The sequence below is a fragment of the Aquarana catesbeiana genome, linkage group LG04 (assembly GCF_042186555.1).
Source record: "Aquarana catesbeiana isolate 2022-GZ linkage group LG04, ASM4218655v1, whole genome shotgun sequence".
Taxonomy (NCBI): domain Eukaryota; kingdom Metazoa; phylum Chordata; class Amphibia; order Anura; family Ranidae; genus Aquarana; species Aquarana catesbeiana.
Window position 1 is genome coordinate 446549624 of NC_133327.1, and position 19330 is coordinate 446568953.

The following is a 19330-nucleotide window of genomic DNA, read 5'->3' on the forward strand; positions in this document are numbered from 1 at the left end:
GGTCTGATGAGACCAAGATATACTTATTTGTTTCAGATGGTGTCAAGTATGTGTAGCGGCAACCAGGTGAGGAGTACACAGACGTCAAGCATGGTGGTGGGAGTGTCATGGTCTAGGAGTTTCATGGTCTGGGGCTGCATGAGTGCTGCCAGCACTGGGGAGCTACAGTTCATTGAGGGAACCATGAATGCCAACATGTACTGTGACATATTGAAGCAGAGCATGATCCCCTCCCTTCGGAGACTGGATCGCAGGGCAGTATTACAACATGATAACCACCTCAAACACACCTCCAAGACGACCACTGCCTTCCTAAAGAAACTGAGGGTAAAGGTGATGCACTGGCCAAGCATGTCTCCAGAACTAAACACTATTGAGCATCTGTGGGTCATCCTCAAATGGAAGGTGGAGGAGTGCAAGGTCGCTAACATCCACCAGCTCCATGATGTCGTCAGGGAGGAGTGGAAGAGGACTCCAGTGGCAACCTGTGAAGCTCTGGTGAACTCCATGCCCAAGAGGGTTAAGGCAGTGCTGGAAAATAATGGTGGCCACACAAAATATTAACACTTTGGGCCCAATTTGGACACTTTCACTTAGGGGTGTACTCACTTTTGTTGCCAGTGGTTTAGACATTAATGGCTGTGTGTTGAGTTATTTTGAGGAGACAGCAAATTTACACCGTTATACAAGCTGTACACTCACTACTTTACATTGTAGCAAAGTGTCATTTCTTCAGTGTTGTCACATGAAAAGATATAATAAAACATTTACAAAAATGTGAGGGGCGTACTCACTTTTGTGAGATACTGTATATGCAGTGGGGACAGAAAGTATTCAGACCCCCTTAAATTTTTCACTCTTTGTTATATTGCAGCCATTTGTTAAAATCATTTGAGTTCATTTTTTTTCCTCATTAATGTACACACAGCACCCCATATTGACAGAAAAACACAGAATTGTTGACATTTTTGCAGATTTATTAAAAAAGAAAAACTGAAATATCACATGGTCCTAAGTATTCAGACCCTTTGCTCAGTATTTAGTAGAAGCACCCTCTTGACCTAATACAGCCATTAGTCTTTTTGGGAAAGATGCAACAAGTTTTTCACACCTGGATTTGGGGATCCTCTGCCATTCCTCCTTGCAGATCCTCTCCTGTCCTGTCAGGTTGGATGGTAAATGTTGGTGGACAGACATTTTTAGGTCTCTCCAGAGATTCTCAATTGGGTTTAAGTCAGGGCTCAGATTGGGCCGAAGGTTTACCTTCCAACAAGACAATGACCCTAAGCACACAGCAAAAATAACGAAGGAGTGGCTTCACAACAACTCCGTGACTGTTCTTGAATGGCCCAGCCAGAGCCCTGACTTAAACCCAACTGAGCATCTCTGGAGAGACCTAAAAATGGCTGTCCACCAACGTTTACCATCCAACCTGACAGAACTGGAGAGAATCTGCAAGGAGGAATGGCAGAGGATCCCCAAATCCAGGTGTGAAAAACTTGTTGCATCTTTCCCAAAAAGACTTATGGCTGTATTAGATCAAAAGGGTGCTTCTACTAAATACTGAGCTAAGGGTCTGAATACTTAGAATGTGATATTTCAGTTTTTCTTTTTTAATAAATCTGCAAAAATGTCAACAATTCTGTGTTTTTCTGTCAATATGGGGTGCTGTGTGTACATTAATGAGGAAAAAAAAATGAACCTAAATGATTTTAGCAAATGGCTGCAATATAACAAAGTGTGAAAAATTTAAGGGGGTCTGAGTACTTTCTGTCCCCACTGTACATAGCATATAGTTGTAAATTTAAACACATAACAGCTGAAATACTTTTCAAATAAAGACAGCTAATTATGTAATCTTTTTAATACAAAGGGATACAAGATAATATTTTCAGAAGCCTAGTCTCAATTCCTATAACATAACAACAAACAAAAAACAATATCATTAATCAACATCTTAAAGATCACAAAAATAAATGCAAATCAAAATCTTTATTTAAAGGATACATTCACTTTTACAAAAAAATAAAAATGCACATGCAGGTAAAAAAATATGCATTTATTATTTTTTGTTAGGGACCTGTAAAGCATTGCACCCATGATCAGCAGATCGTGGATGTACTGCCACAGTCCTGCGAGAGAGAATGATGTGGTCCAAGGCATCATAAGTAATTGGCCTCCATCCCAAATTTGAACAAAAAGAGAGAAAGTTTGGTCGGCGGGACTTTGAATGAGGCCAATCGCTATATAGAGTAAGCATGTGGGATATAAAACACAGTATTGCTTTTATGTGTTCCAACAAAAAGGGGGGGAGTTTTTTGGGGGACTTTGAATGAGAGATGTGTCTTGGCAAAGAACATTTTATTATACCTTAGGAAATCATGTACAGCATACTGAATGACACTAAAAAAAAAAAAAAAGCATACACAGAATCGCATAAATACAGGGCATGCTAAAAACCACATATAAATATTGACGCCATGGTACTTGGCTTATCATGGGGTAAAGACAAGTACTGAGCAACATGGGCCACTGGAAGGGCTGGATGGTGTTGGAAAATCTAGAGTAAAACAATATAAGAGACATAAAATCATCTGTATGGACATCATGCATATTATTGTAGCTTAATAATATGAATAAGTAATGGGTATAAGGGACAGCATGGACATCCCTATAAATACTCACATCAACTGCATAGATGTGAACAGAGGATCAGAGCTGTTAGAAAGGTCCGGCATGGGAGCTGAGGTAGACACACGTGGACAATCACGGAGCCGAGCTGCAGACTGTCTGTGTATCTGTCTGCCGTACCTTGGATACAGGCAGGCAGGTACTCTCTGGCAGGAATGCCTTTGAGTAATGGAAAGAGTTCCCAGGGAAAGTTGGTATAAAATGGGTCACTCTATACCAACTTTGGGTACTCTTCCCATTACTCAAAGGCATTCAATTTTTCTGGTATGTAGACCCACCCCATTGGTAAAGGAATGACAGATGTTTAACCATCTCAATACAGGGCATTTTCACCCCCTTCCTGCCCAAGCCATTTTTCAGCTTTCAGCGCTGTCACACTTTGAATGACAATTGCGCGGTCATACAACACTGTACCCAAATGTAATTTTTATTATTTTTTCCCCACAAATAGAGCATTATTTTGGTGGTATTTGATCACATCTGCGTTTTTTTTTTTTGCGCTATAAACAAAAGAAAAGGGACAAGTTTGAAAAAAACACAATATTTTTTACTTTTGCTATAATAAATATCCAATTTTTTTTTAAAACAAATTTTTTCCTCAGTTTAGGCCGATATGTATTCTTCTACATATTTTTGGTAAAAAAAAATATCAATAAGCGTATATTGATTGGTTTGCGCAAAAGTTATAGCATCTACAAAATAGGGGCTAGATTTATAGCATTTTTATTTATTTAATTTTTTTTACTAGTAATGGCGTTGTTAAAACGAGTTTATAGATAGGGGCAAGTGGCGCTACCTGTGTTGGATACCTAGTTAGATATATAGTCTCGTCTGGATGAGCAAATGTGCACTCAACTCAAAATAAAATTGTAAAGTGAATATGTGCCCATTGGGATTAATGTCCCGTGCTAGTGTGTGCAAACAAATGGATCCTTATTGTATAAAAAGGTGTAAATGCATCCACATCAGTGACAGTTAATCCAAGATGTATAAATAATCTAGTAAACGTCCCCCCTAGGTGCGTGGAGGGGACTAAATAGATATAATTGAAATCCTCCTTCCAACTAATGTAATAACTAATCATTGACCATTAATCAATTTACAACTATTAATATAACATCTGATTTACGTGTTACCACATTATCTCCCCAACAGACAATTGGGCAGCTGAATACAGTCTTAACACAGTTCATCAGCGTTAAAAGAGATACAATAGTAATAAGAAAAAATGTGAAAACTTGTGAAAAATTTTGAACCAAATTAAATATAAAAAATGAAATATGAAAAATTAATTGTGAAAGTCCCAGCTTGAAAAAATTCCATATAGTTCCACCAAATTCAAAGTTTCTGTGTAAAGTGACCTTAGTGACAACGACAGTTGATATCCAGTGACTCCGGTGCTCCCCCTCAAGGATCCCCACTCACCATCTCCCTACACCCCTACAGGGGTAATCAGCATATAGTATCCGGCACTCGATGGCGTCTAGGATTCCAATGAAATTGTCCCTGGGGGCTTCCGCTCCAAGTACGATGTACCCTTCAATGCTCCGGGTTATCCTCATATGAAAGAAACAGGGCTCCCATAGTGTGATAACGTAATTGATTTTATTAAAAAATGCTAGATAACAGCAACCAAATTAAATAAAATAAATAATAAAAAGTATTAAAAAAGGTCCGTACTCCTAAACAGGAGTCAGACTATCACACTGCGTAATGGGAGGTCAATCCCGGAGAGGAGCTCGTGGATGCAAGCTGACAGCCGAGCGGCGTGCGCCTCAGCTGCGCTCCACACTCTCTCCGACTTCCGCGTGTGATGTAGGTACGTAGCTCCGCCTCTTTTAATAAAATCAATACAATTTTATTTTGAGTTGAGTGCACATTTGCTCATCCAGACGAGACTATATATCTAACTAGGTATCCAACACAGGTAGCGCCACTTGCCCCTATCTATAAACTCATTTTAACATATCTCACCCCCTTGGGGGTGCGTAAGGGGAGGCTGCAAGCCTCTGTCCGTGAGCGCGGAAACCGTTCCTACACTAGTAATGGCGTTGATCTGCGATTTTTATTGTGACTGCAATATTGCGGCGGACACATCGGACACTTTTGACACATTTTTGGGTCCATTCACATTTATACAGCAATCCGTGCTATAAAAATGCACTGATTACTGTATAAATGTGACTGGCAGGGAAGAGGTTAACACTAGGGGGTGATTGAGGGGTTAACTGTGTTCCTAGGGAATGTTTCTAACTGAAGGGGGAGGGGACTCACAAGGGGAGGAGACCAATCTGTGTTGCTCTGTACTGAGAACACAGATCGGTCTCCTCTCCTCCCTGACAGGACGTGGATCTGTGTGTTTACATACACAGATCCATGTCCTGCCGTGTTACCGAGCAATCGCATGTGCCCATTGAAGCCAACATTGCAGCCGCCGGGCACGCGCATCGGGTGCCCAGTGACACGGTGGGCACGCGCGATTGCTGCCAGCGGCACGTGCGTGCCCCCTTGTGGGTAGGGAAGGCGAGGGCGTCATATGACGCCCTCCCAGAATGAGAGCCGCGCCGCCTGGCCATCATATGACAGCCGGCGGGCGGCAAGTGGTTAAAGAAGCCCCACATTGATTCCCCTGAACTAAGGGTGAGTCTACTTCACGTCTTTGCTGACTCTCTGGCAGGAAGCTCAGTGCACTAACACGAGATCAATAGCACTCTGGTAGTTCATTGAGAACTACAAGCCGACAGTCGCACAGGCTTTGAGGGCTTGTAGGTTTCCCATTCACAGAACACTGTGAATGAATGATGGGGCCAGGCGGGTGGAGTCACATTTTTTTTTCTGACCTCCCCACGAGATGTCAAAATATGGACTCAGGGGATTTGGGGGCTATAACATTTGTAACATGTTACACCCGGAATATAGGTGTAACGTGTAACATGCTACAAAAGGTGAACTTAACCTTTAACCCTTTTATAGTGCTACAGTATCTAACTGAGCAATCAATTTAAGGCCTTTTTTTTCAGTCTCAGTTCACCTATTACCTCCTCTCTTGGATTGAGGTACGCTATCGATCACCATAAATCTGAGTTGTGCAGGTGAATGGCCACATTGTTTAAAGCGTTATGCCGTGTACACACGATCGCACATTCCGACAACAAAATCCATGTTTTTTTTCTGACAGATGTTGGCTTAAACTTGTCTTGCATACACACGGTCACACAAATCTTGTCGGAAATTCCGGCTCTTCTGCTTGATTCCGAGAATGCGTGGAACTTTGTGCGTCAGAATTGTGTACACACAATCGGAATTTTTGTTGTCGGAAAATTTGAGATCCAGATCTCAAATTTTGTTTGTCGGAAATTCAGACGCAAAATGTCCGATGGAGCCTACACACGGTTGGAATTTCCGACAACAAGCTCCCATCCAACATTTACCGTTGGAAAATCCGACCGTGTGTACGCGGCAGTAGAGTGTTAGACAATCACAAATATTATTTGTGTTGTGAGATCCTGTGCTTTATTTTCTGTGTTGTCTCACTCCCATAATAAAAGTCACAAGGGCATTTAAAGCGGTTGTATTGTCCGCTTTGTCATTTTTACTTACAGGTAAGCCTATAATAAGGCTTACCTGTAGGTAAAATGAACATCTCCTAAACCTGCATGGTTTAGGAGATATTCACCCTTCCTGACGTCAGCGGGACATGCGAGCTGAAGGGCCTGCGACTCGTGCCGGAACTTGCCGGAATGGAAGATTCCCTCGCACATGCGCTGGAGTAACATCATCACGGCTCTGGCCATTTTGTGGGGGGGTTGGCGGTTTACTACCGATTTAAGAATATAAATCACAAAACAAATTAAAAATCCTCAAAAAATTATTTAATGTTGATCACCTTTCCTGTGTGTGGATGTGTAAATGCAATGCCCTTAATCATATTAGAATACCGTGCACATGATAGGCAGGGAAAAAGGATATGCTCCTTCTAGGACCCTGTAAAGTTAAAGGTCTATCCATCTTCTCACCCTGAAATTCTGCTTGAACCACAATGTCTCCAATTGATCTCCCTTTTCTTTAAGACTGTAGCAGTGGAAGATGAAATTCTTGAATGCCTGTGTAACTTTCCTTTAAAACCTTTTAGTGTTTCCTAATGATAGAAGAAATCTTGTCAAATGCTGAATGAGATTGTAACACAATGCAATCCTCCTCTTCTGTTTATTTCTTTCATTATTAACCCCCTCAAATGTCATTATTTTGAGAATTAAATGCTATAGTGCAAGGATATGCAATTAGCGGACCTCCAGCTGTTGCAGAACTACAAGTCCCATGAGGCATCGCAAGACTCTGACAGCCACAAGGATGACACCCAGAGGCAGAGGCATGATGGGACTTGTAGTTTTGCAACAGCTGGAGGTCCGCTAATTGCATATCCTGCTATAGTGGATAACCCCTATCATTTAATCTCTCTTGCATCTCCTTCATCCTTCGCCCCCTCATCAATTCCTCACTGACAATATGATTAACCCTTAGCAAACTGACTTATTGAGATAGATTTAAAGACTTCGGCGGATGTGAGCTAGAGTGTAATAAAAGTTTATAGTTAGTCAGGTTGAAAAAAGACACAAGTCCATTTAGTTCAACTAATTCAAAAATAAAAATAAACATACAATCCCATATACACAATCCTATACCCACATTTGATCCAGAGGACGGCGAAAAACCCCAGCAAAGCATGATCCAATTTGATACAGCGTTCCTTCCCGATCCCCCGAGAGGCAATCAGATACTCCCTAGATGGACTTTACCTATAAATGTTAGTATCCAGTATATTATGTACATTTAGAAAAGAATGCAGGCCTTTTTTAAAGCAATCTACTGAGCTGACCAGAACCACCATTTTCACAGCTTTTACTGTGAAGAAATATTTCCATATTTAGAGATTAAATCTCTTTTCCTCTATACGTAAAGAGTGCCAACTTGTCCTCTGTGATGACCTTAAAGTGATTTACATCGCGCCCGGGCCTCCAATGGTCATAGAGATGACTGGTCACCCACCCCAGCTTATTTTGTAAAGGGCCTATATGCTTAGACCTGACCTTTTTACTATTAATATATTTAAAAACATTTTGGGGTTTGTCCTACTATCTTTTGCAATCTGTCATTCGTTTTGAATTTTTGTGTCCTTGATTTCCTTTTTACATATTATGTTATATTCTTTGTAACATTTAAATGATGATAATGTTCCTTTATTGTTCTATTTTTTAAAAGCTTTTTTCTTATAATTTATAGCTTTTTTAACTTTGGCCGTGAGCCACATGATTTTAATGTTTAGCCTTTTAAACTTATTGCCCATGGAAATATACTTTGCAGTGAGTTTGCATAGTCTTTTTGAAGAATTCCCATTTCTGTTCTGTGTTCATCAATGCCAATATTGCCTCCCAGTCTAAGTCTTGGAAAGCAGGCCTCATCATTGGAAAATTTGCTCTCTTAAAGTTAAGTGTTTTAATATTTCCTGTATGTGTTTGTAGCTTACAGCTAACATAAAATAAAATTGTGTTATGGTCACTGCTATACTGCTACAAAGATGTTCTTTTATATGAATATTGGTAATAAACTCTGCATGGTTTGAGATTACCAGGTCCAGCAGAGCATCATTCCTAGTCAGGGCCTCAATAAACTGGACCATAAAATTGTTTTGTAATATTTTACAAATTTTTGCCCTTTAACTGTCCTCACAGAGGAAAAGGGGCACTCTTTACATCTAGAGATTTCATCTCCAAATACAGAAAGGTTTCTTCACAGTAAGAGCTGTGAAAATGTGGAATAGATTCTCTCCGGAGGTGGTTCTGGTCAGTTCAGTAGATTGCTTTAAAAAAGGCCTGGATTCTTTCATAAATGTACATAATATAACTGGGTACAAACATTTATAGGTAAAGTTGATCCAGGGAATATCCAATTGCCTCTCGGGGGATCGGGAAGGAATTTTTTCCCCTGCTGTAGCAAATTGGATCATGCTTTGCTGGGTTTTTTTGCCTTCCTCTGGATCAACTGTGGGTATAGAATTGTGTATATGGGATTGTATGGTTGTTGTTTTTTTTATTAGTTCAACTAGATGGACTTGTGTCTTTTTTTCAACCTGATTAACTATGTAACTGTTCCAGCAGTGCCATTACTCAACTTCTGGGTAGTTAAAATCCCCAGTTATTATTATGAGTCTCCACCTCCCCATTAACACTGGGAGGTCTGGAAGGCCTAAAACAGTTGGGTTAATGTATAAGGCAGGCCATAGATTGTGCAATTTTCTTTCCTTCCACCATGGATGGAAGGAAAAAAAAATTGCTTGATTCCCCCATCAACAAAGTCAGTGTGGATGGGGAAATCCCTCCCACAGTGCTATTGTGTTCTGCTGGCAGGGACCTTTCCCTGCCTGCTGAACACAATAATTAATGTTGCCAGCTATAGCTGGTGGCACTAATCTTTTGGAAAAAAACCTGACAGGCTGTTTGTACAAAAGTCAATGTTTCAAAACTTTTTGTGTACAACCAGCTTGCCCATACATGTATTGAAATTGGGCCAGTCCCTGCTGAAATGACCAGATTTTGTTCCATGTATGGCAGGCTTAAATCTGTTTCAAGTGACACAGGGAAATTTTTTCCAGCTAATGACATCACCAATGCAGGGTAATTTTTTTCCATCCAATGACACCACCGATGCACAGTCATTTTTTTCCATCCAATGACACCACCGATGCAGGGTCATTTTTTTCCATCCAGTGACACCACCGATGCAGGGTCATTATTCCATCCAGTGACACCACTGATGCAGGGTCATTTTTCCATCCTGTGACACCACCGATGCAGGGTCAATTTTCCATTCAGTGACACCACCGATGCAGGGCCATTTTTCCATCCACTGACACTACCGATACAGGGTCATTTTTTCCATCCTGTGACACCACCGATGCAGGGTCATTTTGTTTCCATCTAGTGACACCACCGATGCAGGGTCATTTTTTCCATCTAGTGACACCATTGATGCAGGGTCATTTTTTTCATCCAGTGACAACACTGATGCAGGGTCATTTTTTTTCCATCTAGTGACACCACCAGTGCAGGTTAATTTTTCCATCCAGTGACACCACCGATGCAGGGTCATTTTTCCATCCACTGACACCACCAATGCAGGGTCATTTTTTCCATCCAGTGACACCACCGATGCAGGGGGGTCATTTTTTTTTCCATCCAATGACACCACCGATGCAGGGCCATTTTGTACACAGTTTTTTCCTTGTCAAAAGAAGTTTATTGAGTATACAATGTTATAAAGATACATAAAGTAAATTTACAAGGATCTATAAAGTAAGCTCATTGTTTTACAGTAGGGTTTATATAGGTAAATATCATGAAATTTCAAATATTAAACATTGGGTTCACGTAAACCTAAATTAAAGATATATATCATTTCCTTAGTTACTTTTGTAGGTATTTAAATGATTTATACCTACTATACATATTGTTTACAAGTAGAGTGTATATAGGTCAAATAAATTCTGATAATGAGCTTTAATCGTAAGGTGGAGAAAAGGAAAGAGAAAGAAGAAAAAGGGTTGAAAGGTAGAGGTATGGTCCACAAGGTTGTCCCGCTCGTCAGTTTATTATTCTTTTTAGTTCTCTTTGAAGCCTTAGAATGGGTGTCTCTGTAAGTCATTTAATCTGTTACCATGGCAACAGGACAGAGTCATTGAAGTTTGACAGGAACTGTTGTTTTATCCAAGGATGCCAAAGTTTTTCAAATTTTGGAATTTGGTTTTGATCGATGGCTACCATCTTAGCATGGGACATTGTATTATTCATTCTGTGAATTATTTCTGCTAGTACCAATGTAGGAGATTTCCATGCTTTGGCCACTGTTTGTTTTGCAGCCGTTATTAGTTGGATCATAAGTTTGAATTGAGAGAGTGTTAACCATTCCGGTTTTAGATTAAGTAAAGTTAAATATGGATCTGGTTGTATTATTTTTTTAAATATTTTAGATGCAATCACGAAGACTTCCTTCCAGAAGGTTTGGATTACTGGGCACGTCCACCATATGTGTAAATATGTGCCTATTTCTGGGCATCCTCGAAAACAAAGAGCTGAGGTATTAGGTGAATATTTTGCCACTCTAGCGGGTACAAGGTACCAGCGAGTTAGGACTTTATAATTTGTCTCCAGTGCTAAGATGTTGGGTGAAGATGACTTAGATGTGAGCCATATGTTAGACCAGTCCGTGTCTTCTAAAGTTTGTCCCAGGTCCTCCTCCCACCTCTGAACGTAAGAGGGTCTATTAAGATTTGCTACTCCATATAATTGATTATAAAGTGATGAAATTGTACCTTTAGCAAATGGATCTTTTGTACAGATTGATTCAAAAATGGATAATTGGGATAATGGTGTATCCCCCCTTTAGGAATGGTGTATAGAAATTTTTGATTTGGAGATATCTAAATATCTCAGAGTTTGGTAGATCATATTTTTCTCTAAGTGATGGGAATGAAAGGAATGATTTAGATGCTATGAAGTCATTTAGTGTCTGAATGCCTGATGTTGTCCAAGCTTTAAAAGAATTTGGGTAGATCCATGCCGGGTAAAAGGCCGGATTTCTGATAAAAGAAAGGAGAGGATTGTGTGGAGATTGTAACTGATATTTGGTTTTTAGTTTATCCCAGAGAGATAAGAAGTGTTTAGTTATGGGATTATGAATTTTAAAGCGGTCTTTAGGATCAAGCCATAATAAATTTGATATTAATAGAGGGTCATTTTCTGAAGCCTCTATAAATACCCATAATGGGATTTCCTGTTTTGCATGGTATTTGGACAGACTGGCCAAATGTGCTGCTCTGTAGTAGTTAGTAAAATTAGGGTATCCCAGGCCTCCTTTATTTTTGGGAAGATGTAGTGTGTGTATAGGTATACGTGGTTTAGAAGAGCCCCATATAAACGAAGTTGCTCTTTTTTGTACTATTCTCAAAAAATAGTAAGGAATTGGAATAGGGAGGACTCTGAATAGATAAAGCAATTTGGGTAGAATAGTCATTTTGATTGCATTAATCTTCCCTATCCAGGACAAAGGAAGTTGCAACCATTGTTTTATTAGATTTGTGATCTGTCTTAATACAGGAGGATAATTGGTTGAGAATAAGTCAGAATGAGATGCTGTTAAATGAATTCCAAGATATGGGATTGATTTTTCTGCCCATGTGAATGGGAGTGCAGCCCTAGCCGGGATCAATTCCATGTTTGTGAGTGAAATATTAAGCACTAGGCATTTCTTAGGATTAATCATAAGGCCGGATAGGGCTGCAAATCCATCAAGAGCTGGTATTAAGTTAGGACCAGAGACCTGTGGTGATGATAGAAAAAGTAATATATCGTCTGCAAATATACATAATTTGTGTGTAATACCTCCTACTTCAATGCCAGTTATAGTTTGGTTTGTTCTGATGTATTGGGCCATGGGTTCGAGTATAATAAGGGAGATAATGGGCAACCCTGTCGGGTACCTCTTTCGATATTAAAGGCTTCAGATTTGTATCCAGCATATTTTATATAGGCTTTGGGTTTATTATATAATGCTTTGATCCATGTTAAAAAGTGTGGTCCAAAACCCCATTTTTGTAATGAATATTGCATATATTGCCAGGATACTGTGTCAAATGCCCTCTTAATATCGAGAGATAGAAAACATAAAGGGATTTTCCGTTTTTTAGCAATATGTGCCAATAACACTGCCCTGCGTATATTATCGCCTGCCTGTCTATTTGGCATGAAGCCTACTTGATCTCTATGTATTAATTTTCCTATAATGCTATTGAGGCGTTTTGCTATTATTTTTGCTAATAATTTAATATTGAGGTTTAACAGAGAGATAGGCCGATAATTCACACAGGAAGTATCATCAGAAAGGGGTTTTGGGATCATACAAACAATTGCCATTAGTGTTTCTTGCCGAAAAGAATGTCCATCTAGAAGATTGTTAAAAGTTTCAGTGAGAATGGGAGAGAGTATTTCTGAGAATGTTTTATAGTATAAAGCCGAGTAGCCGTCTGGGCCTGGTCTTTTGTTAAGTTTTAGGTCTTTTATGGCGTTAGCAACTTCATCTATAGTTATAGGCTCATCCAAACTGCTTTTTTGATTCTGAGATAATTCAGGTAAGGTTATTTTTGAGAAGAAGGATTCAGCCTCTGTAGGATTAAATTCATTGTTTGTCTTGTATAAAGTTGCGAGATGTGAGTGAAATTTATGGACTATTTTAACTGGATTACAAGTGTAAACATTTTTTGATAATTTCAAACGTATTGGCTTGAAAGATTTGTTAGTTGAATTTAATGCCCGAGCCAAATATGTACCTGGTTTGTTTGTATTCATGTAGAAATTGTGTTTGGAGCGTTTGAGGGATTTATCAACTGACTCAGTGAGAAATAGATCGTATTCCAATCTAGATTTTTCCAGATGAGATTTTGTACTCTGAGATGGATTATCTTGAAATGATATGTAGGCTGCATTAAAATTGATAAATATGATCTATTCTGGTGAAGGTTTGATGAGGGTGCGAGAAATAAGTGAATTTCTTTTTCATTGGGTTACTTTCTCTCCATGAATCTACCAGATTGTATTTGGAAAGAAGTTGAGAAAAAGGTAATCTAGAGGTTATTTTGGATGGTGTAAAAGGTGATTTATCTAGAAATGGGAGGAGGACCTGGTTCGAATCCCCACACATTATCACTGTTCCTATTTTGTGTGTATTAATCACTTGTAATATATGTGAGAGGAATGGTGTAGGTTGTTTGTTAGGAGCGTAGTAGGAAATCACCGTGATTGCTGTATCCATTATATAACCCATGAGTATCAGGTATCTACCTTCTGGGTCTTTAATTTCTGATGATAAGGTGAATGGTGTGGATCGGTGAAATGCAATTAGAGTTCCCCTTTGCTTGGTACAGGCAGAAGCCGTGTAAATTTGTTGATAAAAAGGAGAAATATATTTTGGAGTAGAATCTTTGGTGAAGTGTGTTTCTTGGAGGCATACTATGTGAGCCTTCTTGTTATGAAAAGTACGGAAGGCTTTGGTCCTTTTTTGAGGGACATTTATTCCCTGAACATTCAGAGAAAGTATATTTAGTGGTGCCATGGCAATAGATCAAATAGTTTTGACTTACTTTTTGTTATGCAGAGCTGACTGCGCAGATCAACCTGTGTGGACTGAAGAGATGAATAGATAGAAAAGAAACCAGTGAATTCTGGAGTAAAGAGTAAACAAAAAACATATGAGATTAGATGATACATTGTATAAATTATTTTTTGCAAGTAATCACAATTTACCCGTGAAAGAGAATAAATATCTCTCTCAGGGGAATAAGTGCCTTCGTCACACTCCCACATAATATGGTTGGGAGAATGAGGAGGGCTAATGGGGGTACATGGATCTTCCGCTTACAGGAGAGAAGTGCTATGTCAAAAGACATCAAAATGATGTTTCATTAATTGGAGTGCAGAATATAGTTTTTGTTGAAATTATTTATTCCAGGGTGGTTGTATATGGTTAGTCTTGCCCTAGGCTAAATAATTCAGTTAGAAAGGCACTGTTAATAACTTTGGTATTGATGAAGATAGTTTGAATTATTTTGGGATTTTAACCCTTTTAGAGTAAACAATTACATATTTTATTCATATGTAACTGTTTAGATATGTTAACTCATAAAATTGAGGTTGTATTGCTTCAGATTAGAATAAACAAAAACATAATTCTAGGAACTAGTTAGGTAATAATATATTTGTTTTAAGAAAAGAAAGAAAAAGCTTCCATTACTTCTGGATTATTGAACATATTTGTCCTAAAAAGTAATAAATCTATTGTTATTACCTGATAATATATAACTGAACAAGAATTTCCTTATTTCACTTATATATTCTAAGGCTATATGAATCAGAAGTAATAAAAAATATAACTGGAATGTAACATGATCCCACATAGTGTGTGACTATCAGAATGCAGTTACATTCAGTTATAAATACAGGTTTTTTACAGAGAACCATCTCTTAGTATAATAAATGAAGAGATATCAGGAATTAGGATGTCAGTCCATTGAATCTTCTTGGTCCATGGATGATGTGGCATAACGGCCTCTTTTGTTAGAATGATGATTCCCATTTTGTTCTGGAATTTTCTGGGTGCTGCCTGAAGGTGAAGATGATGCCATTCTTCTGCGCGTGGGAGTGTTGCTGCTTGTGGGTTCTGTCAGATTTAATTTTAAAAGGGTTTGTTGTAGTTCATCTGCTAATCTGCTTCTGTAAATTGTACCTTGGTAGTTAAATCTGACTGAAAAGGGGAAACCCCATTGATACATAATGTTGTGGCGTTGCAGTTCCATTAGTTGGGGTTTCATGGATCGTCTTTTAGTAATAGTAAGTTGGGATAGGTCAGCAAAAATGTGATAATTGTGTCCTTGAAAATTAAGTTCCTTTTTTTCTCTTGCAGCAATTAGTATTTGTTCTTTCGTTCTGTAATAATGAAATTTTGTGATTATATCACGTGGGGGTCCATCTTTCTTTTTGGCTGTGAGGGCTCTGTGTACTCTGTCCAGTTCTAAATGTTCAATAGGGATATCTGGCTTTAGTTCTTGTAATAGAGCAGTAATAGTAGATTGCAGGTCTGTCACAGTTTCAGGTATTCCCCTTATGCGCAAGTTTGAACGTCTGGCTCTATTTTCGTTATCTTCGAGCTTAGTTTGAAGTATTAAATTCTCTTTTTTTAATTGTTACAATTCTGTTATATTTTCTTGGGTTGTAATTTCAATTTCATCCATTTTTATTTCTAAGGCTGCGGTGCGGTTTCCCAGCTCTCTTATTTATTTGGTTAGGCTTTTTGTTATTTGGTCTGAGGTTTGTTTTAAAGCCTTATGAAGCATCTTTTCAAATTGTAATAATATTACTGGGGATACTGAGGAGGCTTGTGGAGAAGTTTGTGAGAGGATTTGTTCTGTATCTGACTCAAATGGAGAGTCTTGCTGTGACATTTTCTGTCTGTGAGAGCGCCCTGATGCTGTATCTTGTGAGGTGACTGGAGCTGCTTCAGCTGCAGTGAGTGCCTGTGAGCTCTTTGTGAGGTGATTTTTATTTCTGCCACGGTTTCCTCCCAGTACCATATTTCCTACCCAAACTTTCATAGTTTGTTCCCTGGGGCAAAAAGGTTCAAATGGATACCTTTTGAGCCTGCAGGCTCCGCTTTGTCCTTCTCTTCTCTCCTCAGCGGTGTGGAGCTCTAACAATGCATGTCTGCTCCGCTAGGCTCCGCCTCCTGCCCCCACACAGTTTTTTCTTTGAAATCTCTACTTTCTAATTTATAGTAGCCAGCATATACTACAACTTCGTGTGCTCAATATATCAGTGTGTCTTTGTTAATATACCTTGAAATCAATTTGGATATATTGATAAAATACAATTTAAGCCGTCACTATCTCATATTTTAAAACATATATATAAAAAAAAATCCCTCACCTGGATTAGAACCCACAACTTCTCTAACCACTATGCTATCTCTCAAATTATAGTTATAAAAAATAAAAATAATAATCAGTGTCAGGATACAATTAGTCTCTGGCAAGCACTTCAGGGCAACCTACAAAGCAATGGCTCCTACACTCTCATTTTATTTAATAACTTAATTTAGCGTGTTCCTTTTACTTCTACAACATCCACTAAAATAATATACATGTATCCATATACTATATACTCTTATGCCCCGTACACACGGTCGGACATTGATTGGACATTCCGACAACAAAATCCTAGGATTTTTTCCGATGGATGGTGGCTCAAACTTTTTTGCGTACACACGGTCGCACAAAGTTGTCGGAATTTCCGATCACCAACAATGCGGTGACATCAACCACGTCCGACGAGACTGGAAAAGGCCAGTTCAGAACCAAGCGCGGCACCCTTTGGGCTCCTTTTGCTAATCTCGTGTTAGTAAAAATTTGGTGAGAGAGGATTCGCGCTTTTTCAGACTCGTGGCTTTCAGATCGTTTTCTGCAGTTCAGTTTGTGCTTGTGGGTTTATATCTGCTCTTCAGTGCATGCAAGCAAGCTCCGCGTGACTTGGATTAGTCATTGTGTTCTTGTTCGTTCGTTACTGTTTTTCAGGTCGCTCTTCACAGGCCTTGTTGTTCTTCAGTGCGTTCTGTTACTTCGTTCTGAGCAGCCAACCGTTTTCTAGCCATGTTGCGTATACGTACTCCTCGTAGAGTTCGTGCTGTGCGGGGGCTTGTTGTTGGGGTCCTGACCTTGACACAAGTCCAGTCCATGAACAGGGTGGGGAGGAGTTAATGGACCAAGAATTGGTTGCTTCAGCGTGACCAGTTCTGTCACATGCCTTTGCTCCGTGAGATCCGTGAGAATAATCCTGATGATTTCAGGAACTTTCTCAGGATGACGGACCCCATATTTCACCGTCTGCTGGCTTTGCTGACCCCCTATATCAGCAGGCAGGGTACCTGCATGAGGTAAGCCATCACTGCGGAGCAGAGGCTCGTCACTACCCTGCGGTACTTGGCGACAGGGAGAAGCCTGCAGGACTTGAAGTTCTCAACAGGCATCTCCCCCCAGGCTCTGGAGATTATCATCCCAGAGACCTGTTCTGCCATCATACAGGTCCTACAGAAGGAGTATATGAAGGTAAGATTTATCCTTTAATATCACATTTTATTGTATATAATGTTTGCTAATATATTGTATTTCTCTCCTCATTCCCTAATTACCATGATTGTAATATGCTGTGAATGTCCCCTTTGTGCATGCTGGATTTTTATGTAATAATTTTTTTTGTCCTTCATACATATTTGCCTTCACTTACCTCCCCAGCATGGTCTCTCCTGGCCCTATATTCACCTCATTTAGTCACTTAACAATGTATTTTATCAGCTACATAGTAGTGTTTTACCCCAAACACCCCCTAAAATGTTTAGAAATGTGATTTGTGCTTTAAATTCAGGCAGAGTGCCAGAGGCTTTTTTTTGTGGTGTCCCCAAATCATTTTTATTAACCCTCCCTCCCCCCAACTGCTATAATCATATAATCCTGGCGTGCTGTGTTCGACATAACTTTGTACGCCAACATTCTGCCAACTATGCTGGCTCAGTTGGGCCTGAGGCCTGGAATTCTAAATCAAACAACCCTGACGGTGCTTGAAAGTGGCCGTCCTGGCTTGCCCTCCCTGAGTGCCCGTGATGTCCGGTTAAGATACCTTGAGTTCTTTGCGGGTAGGGGGGCCATCAATATGCCAGACAATTTGTGAAGCCTTTATCAAATAAAAACAAAAGAAAAAAATAAATCTTTGGTGACATTTACTGCTTGTGTTTGTTTTAGCTGACCCTGACTGAAATGTGGGTAGTCCTGAAAATGGCGTGATTGTGTAACCTTATCCAAAGCACTGTTGGCTGTTATTTATTAAAGGCAAAGACACTTTGCACTACAAGTGCACTTGAAACTGCACTGAAACTGCACTTGTAGTGCAAAGAGGATTTGCCCTTAGGAAATAACCCTCATTTTCACAGAAAGCAGCAATTACATCACCACAAAAGTGTTGTAGCATTGAGACAATAATCCACACATTCTTGATTCACAATCTTTTTAATACCTGCACAATCACATTTAGAAAAGGTTTTTAAAATAAACCAACATGTTTGCTGTATAACCTTTTTTGGGGTGGCATTATCAAAAATAGAAATATCCATTTAAGATAAAACAGGCATGTGTAAAACCAACAAGAAAGACACAAATCTTGAACTTAGAAAGTTCACATTTGGTAGAACTTGAAGGCAATATCATACATGAGTATTTAGGAACTGTGTTTCATATTGCGTTCAGATGGGGTGAAGTCACCCCAGGAAAAGCCAAATTTGCAAGATGCACACAATTTTGCCAATGTCAACATGTGCTATCTGCCATCACGGGGGATCAAGGGACGTGTTTTGGGGGAGAAACCCCTTCCTCTCAGCTACTTTATTATTGAGGAAGGGGTTGCACCCCCAAAACGCGTCCATTGATCTCCCGTGATGGCAGATAGCACATGTTGACACACTGTGTGCATCCTCCAAATTTGGCTTTTCTAAAAATCGCTCAAACATTTTTAAGATTGTAGCACACAAAAAAACAAAGGGATTTGGAGGGGTTTTAAACTCGCCCCAAAACATCAATGATGTTTTTAGTTTTTTGAATAAAATCATTGATGTTTTTCTTGAGGTTTTCCAATTCTAAATTACACCCCATGATCTCCCCGATCAGGATCTGGGCACTTTCTGATGTGAAAGGATCTGGATCCACAATATCACGATCACCTAAAAAGAGAGAAACCAAACAAAAACAGGTATCAAAAATATGCCGGCATCCATCTCTTACCTGAGTCTGTGGTCGCAGACACTCACCTGTTGTGGTGACAATTTCCACCACATCTTCTTCCTCCTCCTGCTCTGCTTGGGTTGGGGGTATTTCTCCTTCTTCCCGAGGTGGGGGGTCTCTGTTCTCCTCGGATGAGGGGTGTCCTCCGAGTCTTTTCTCCCCTATATAAAATAAAAATGGTATAATTAGCACACAGATATTTGATGGCAGAACTAT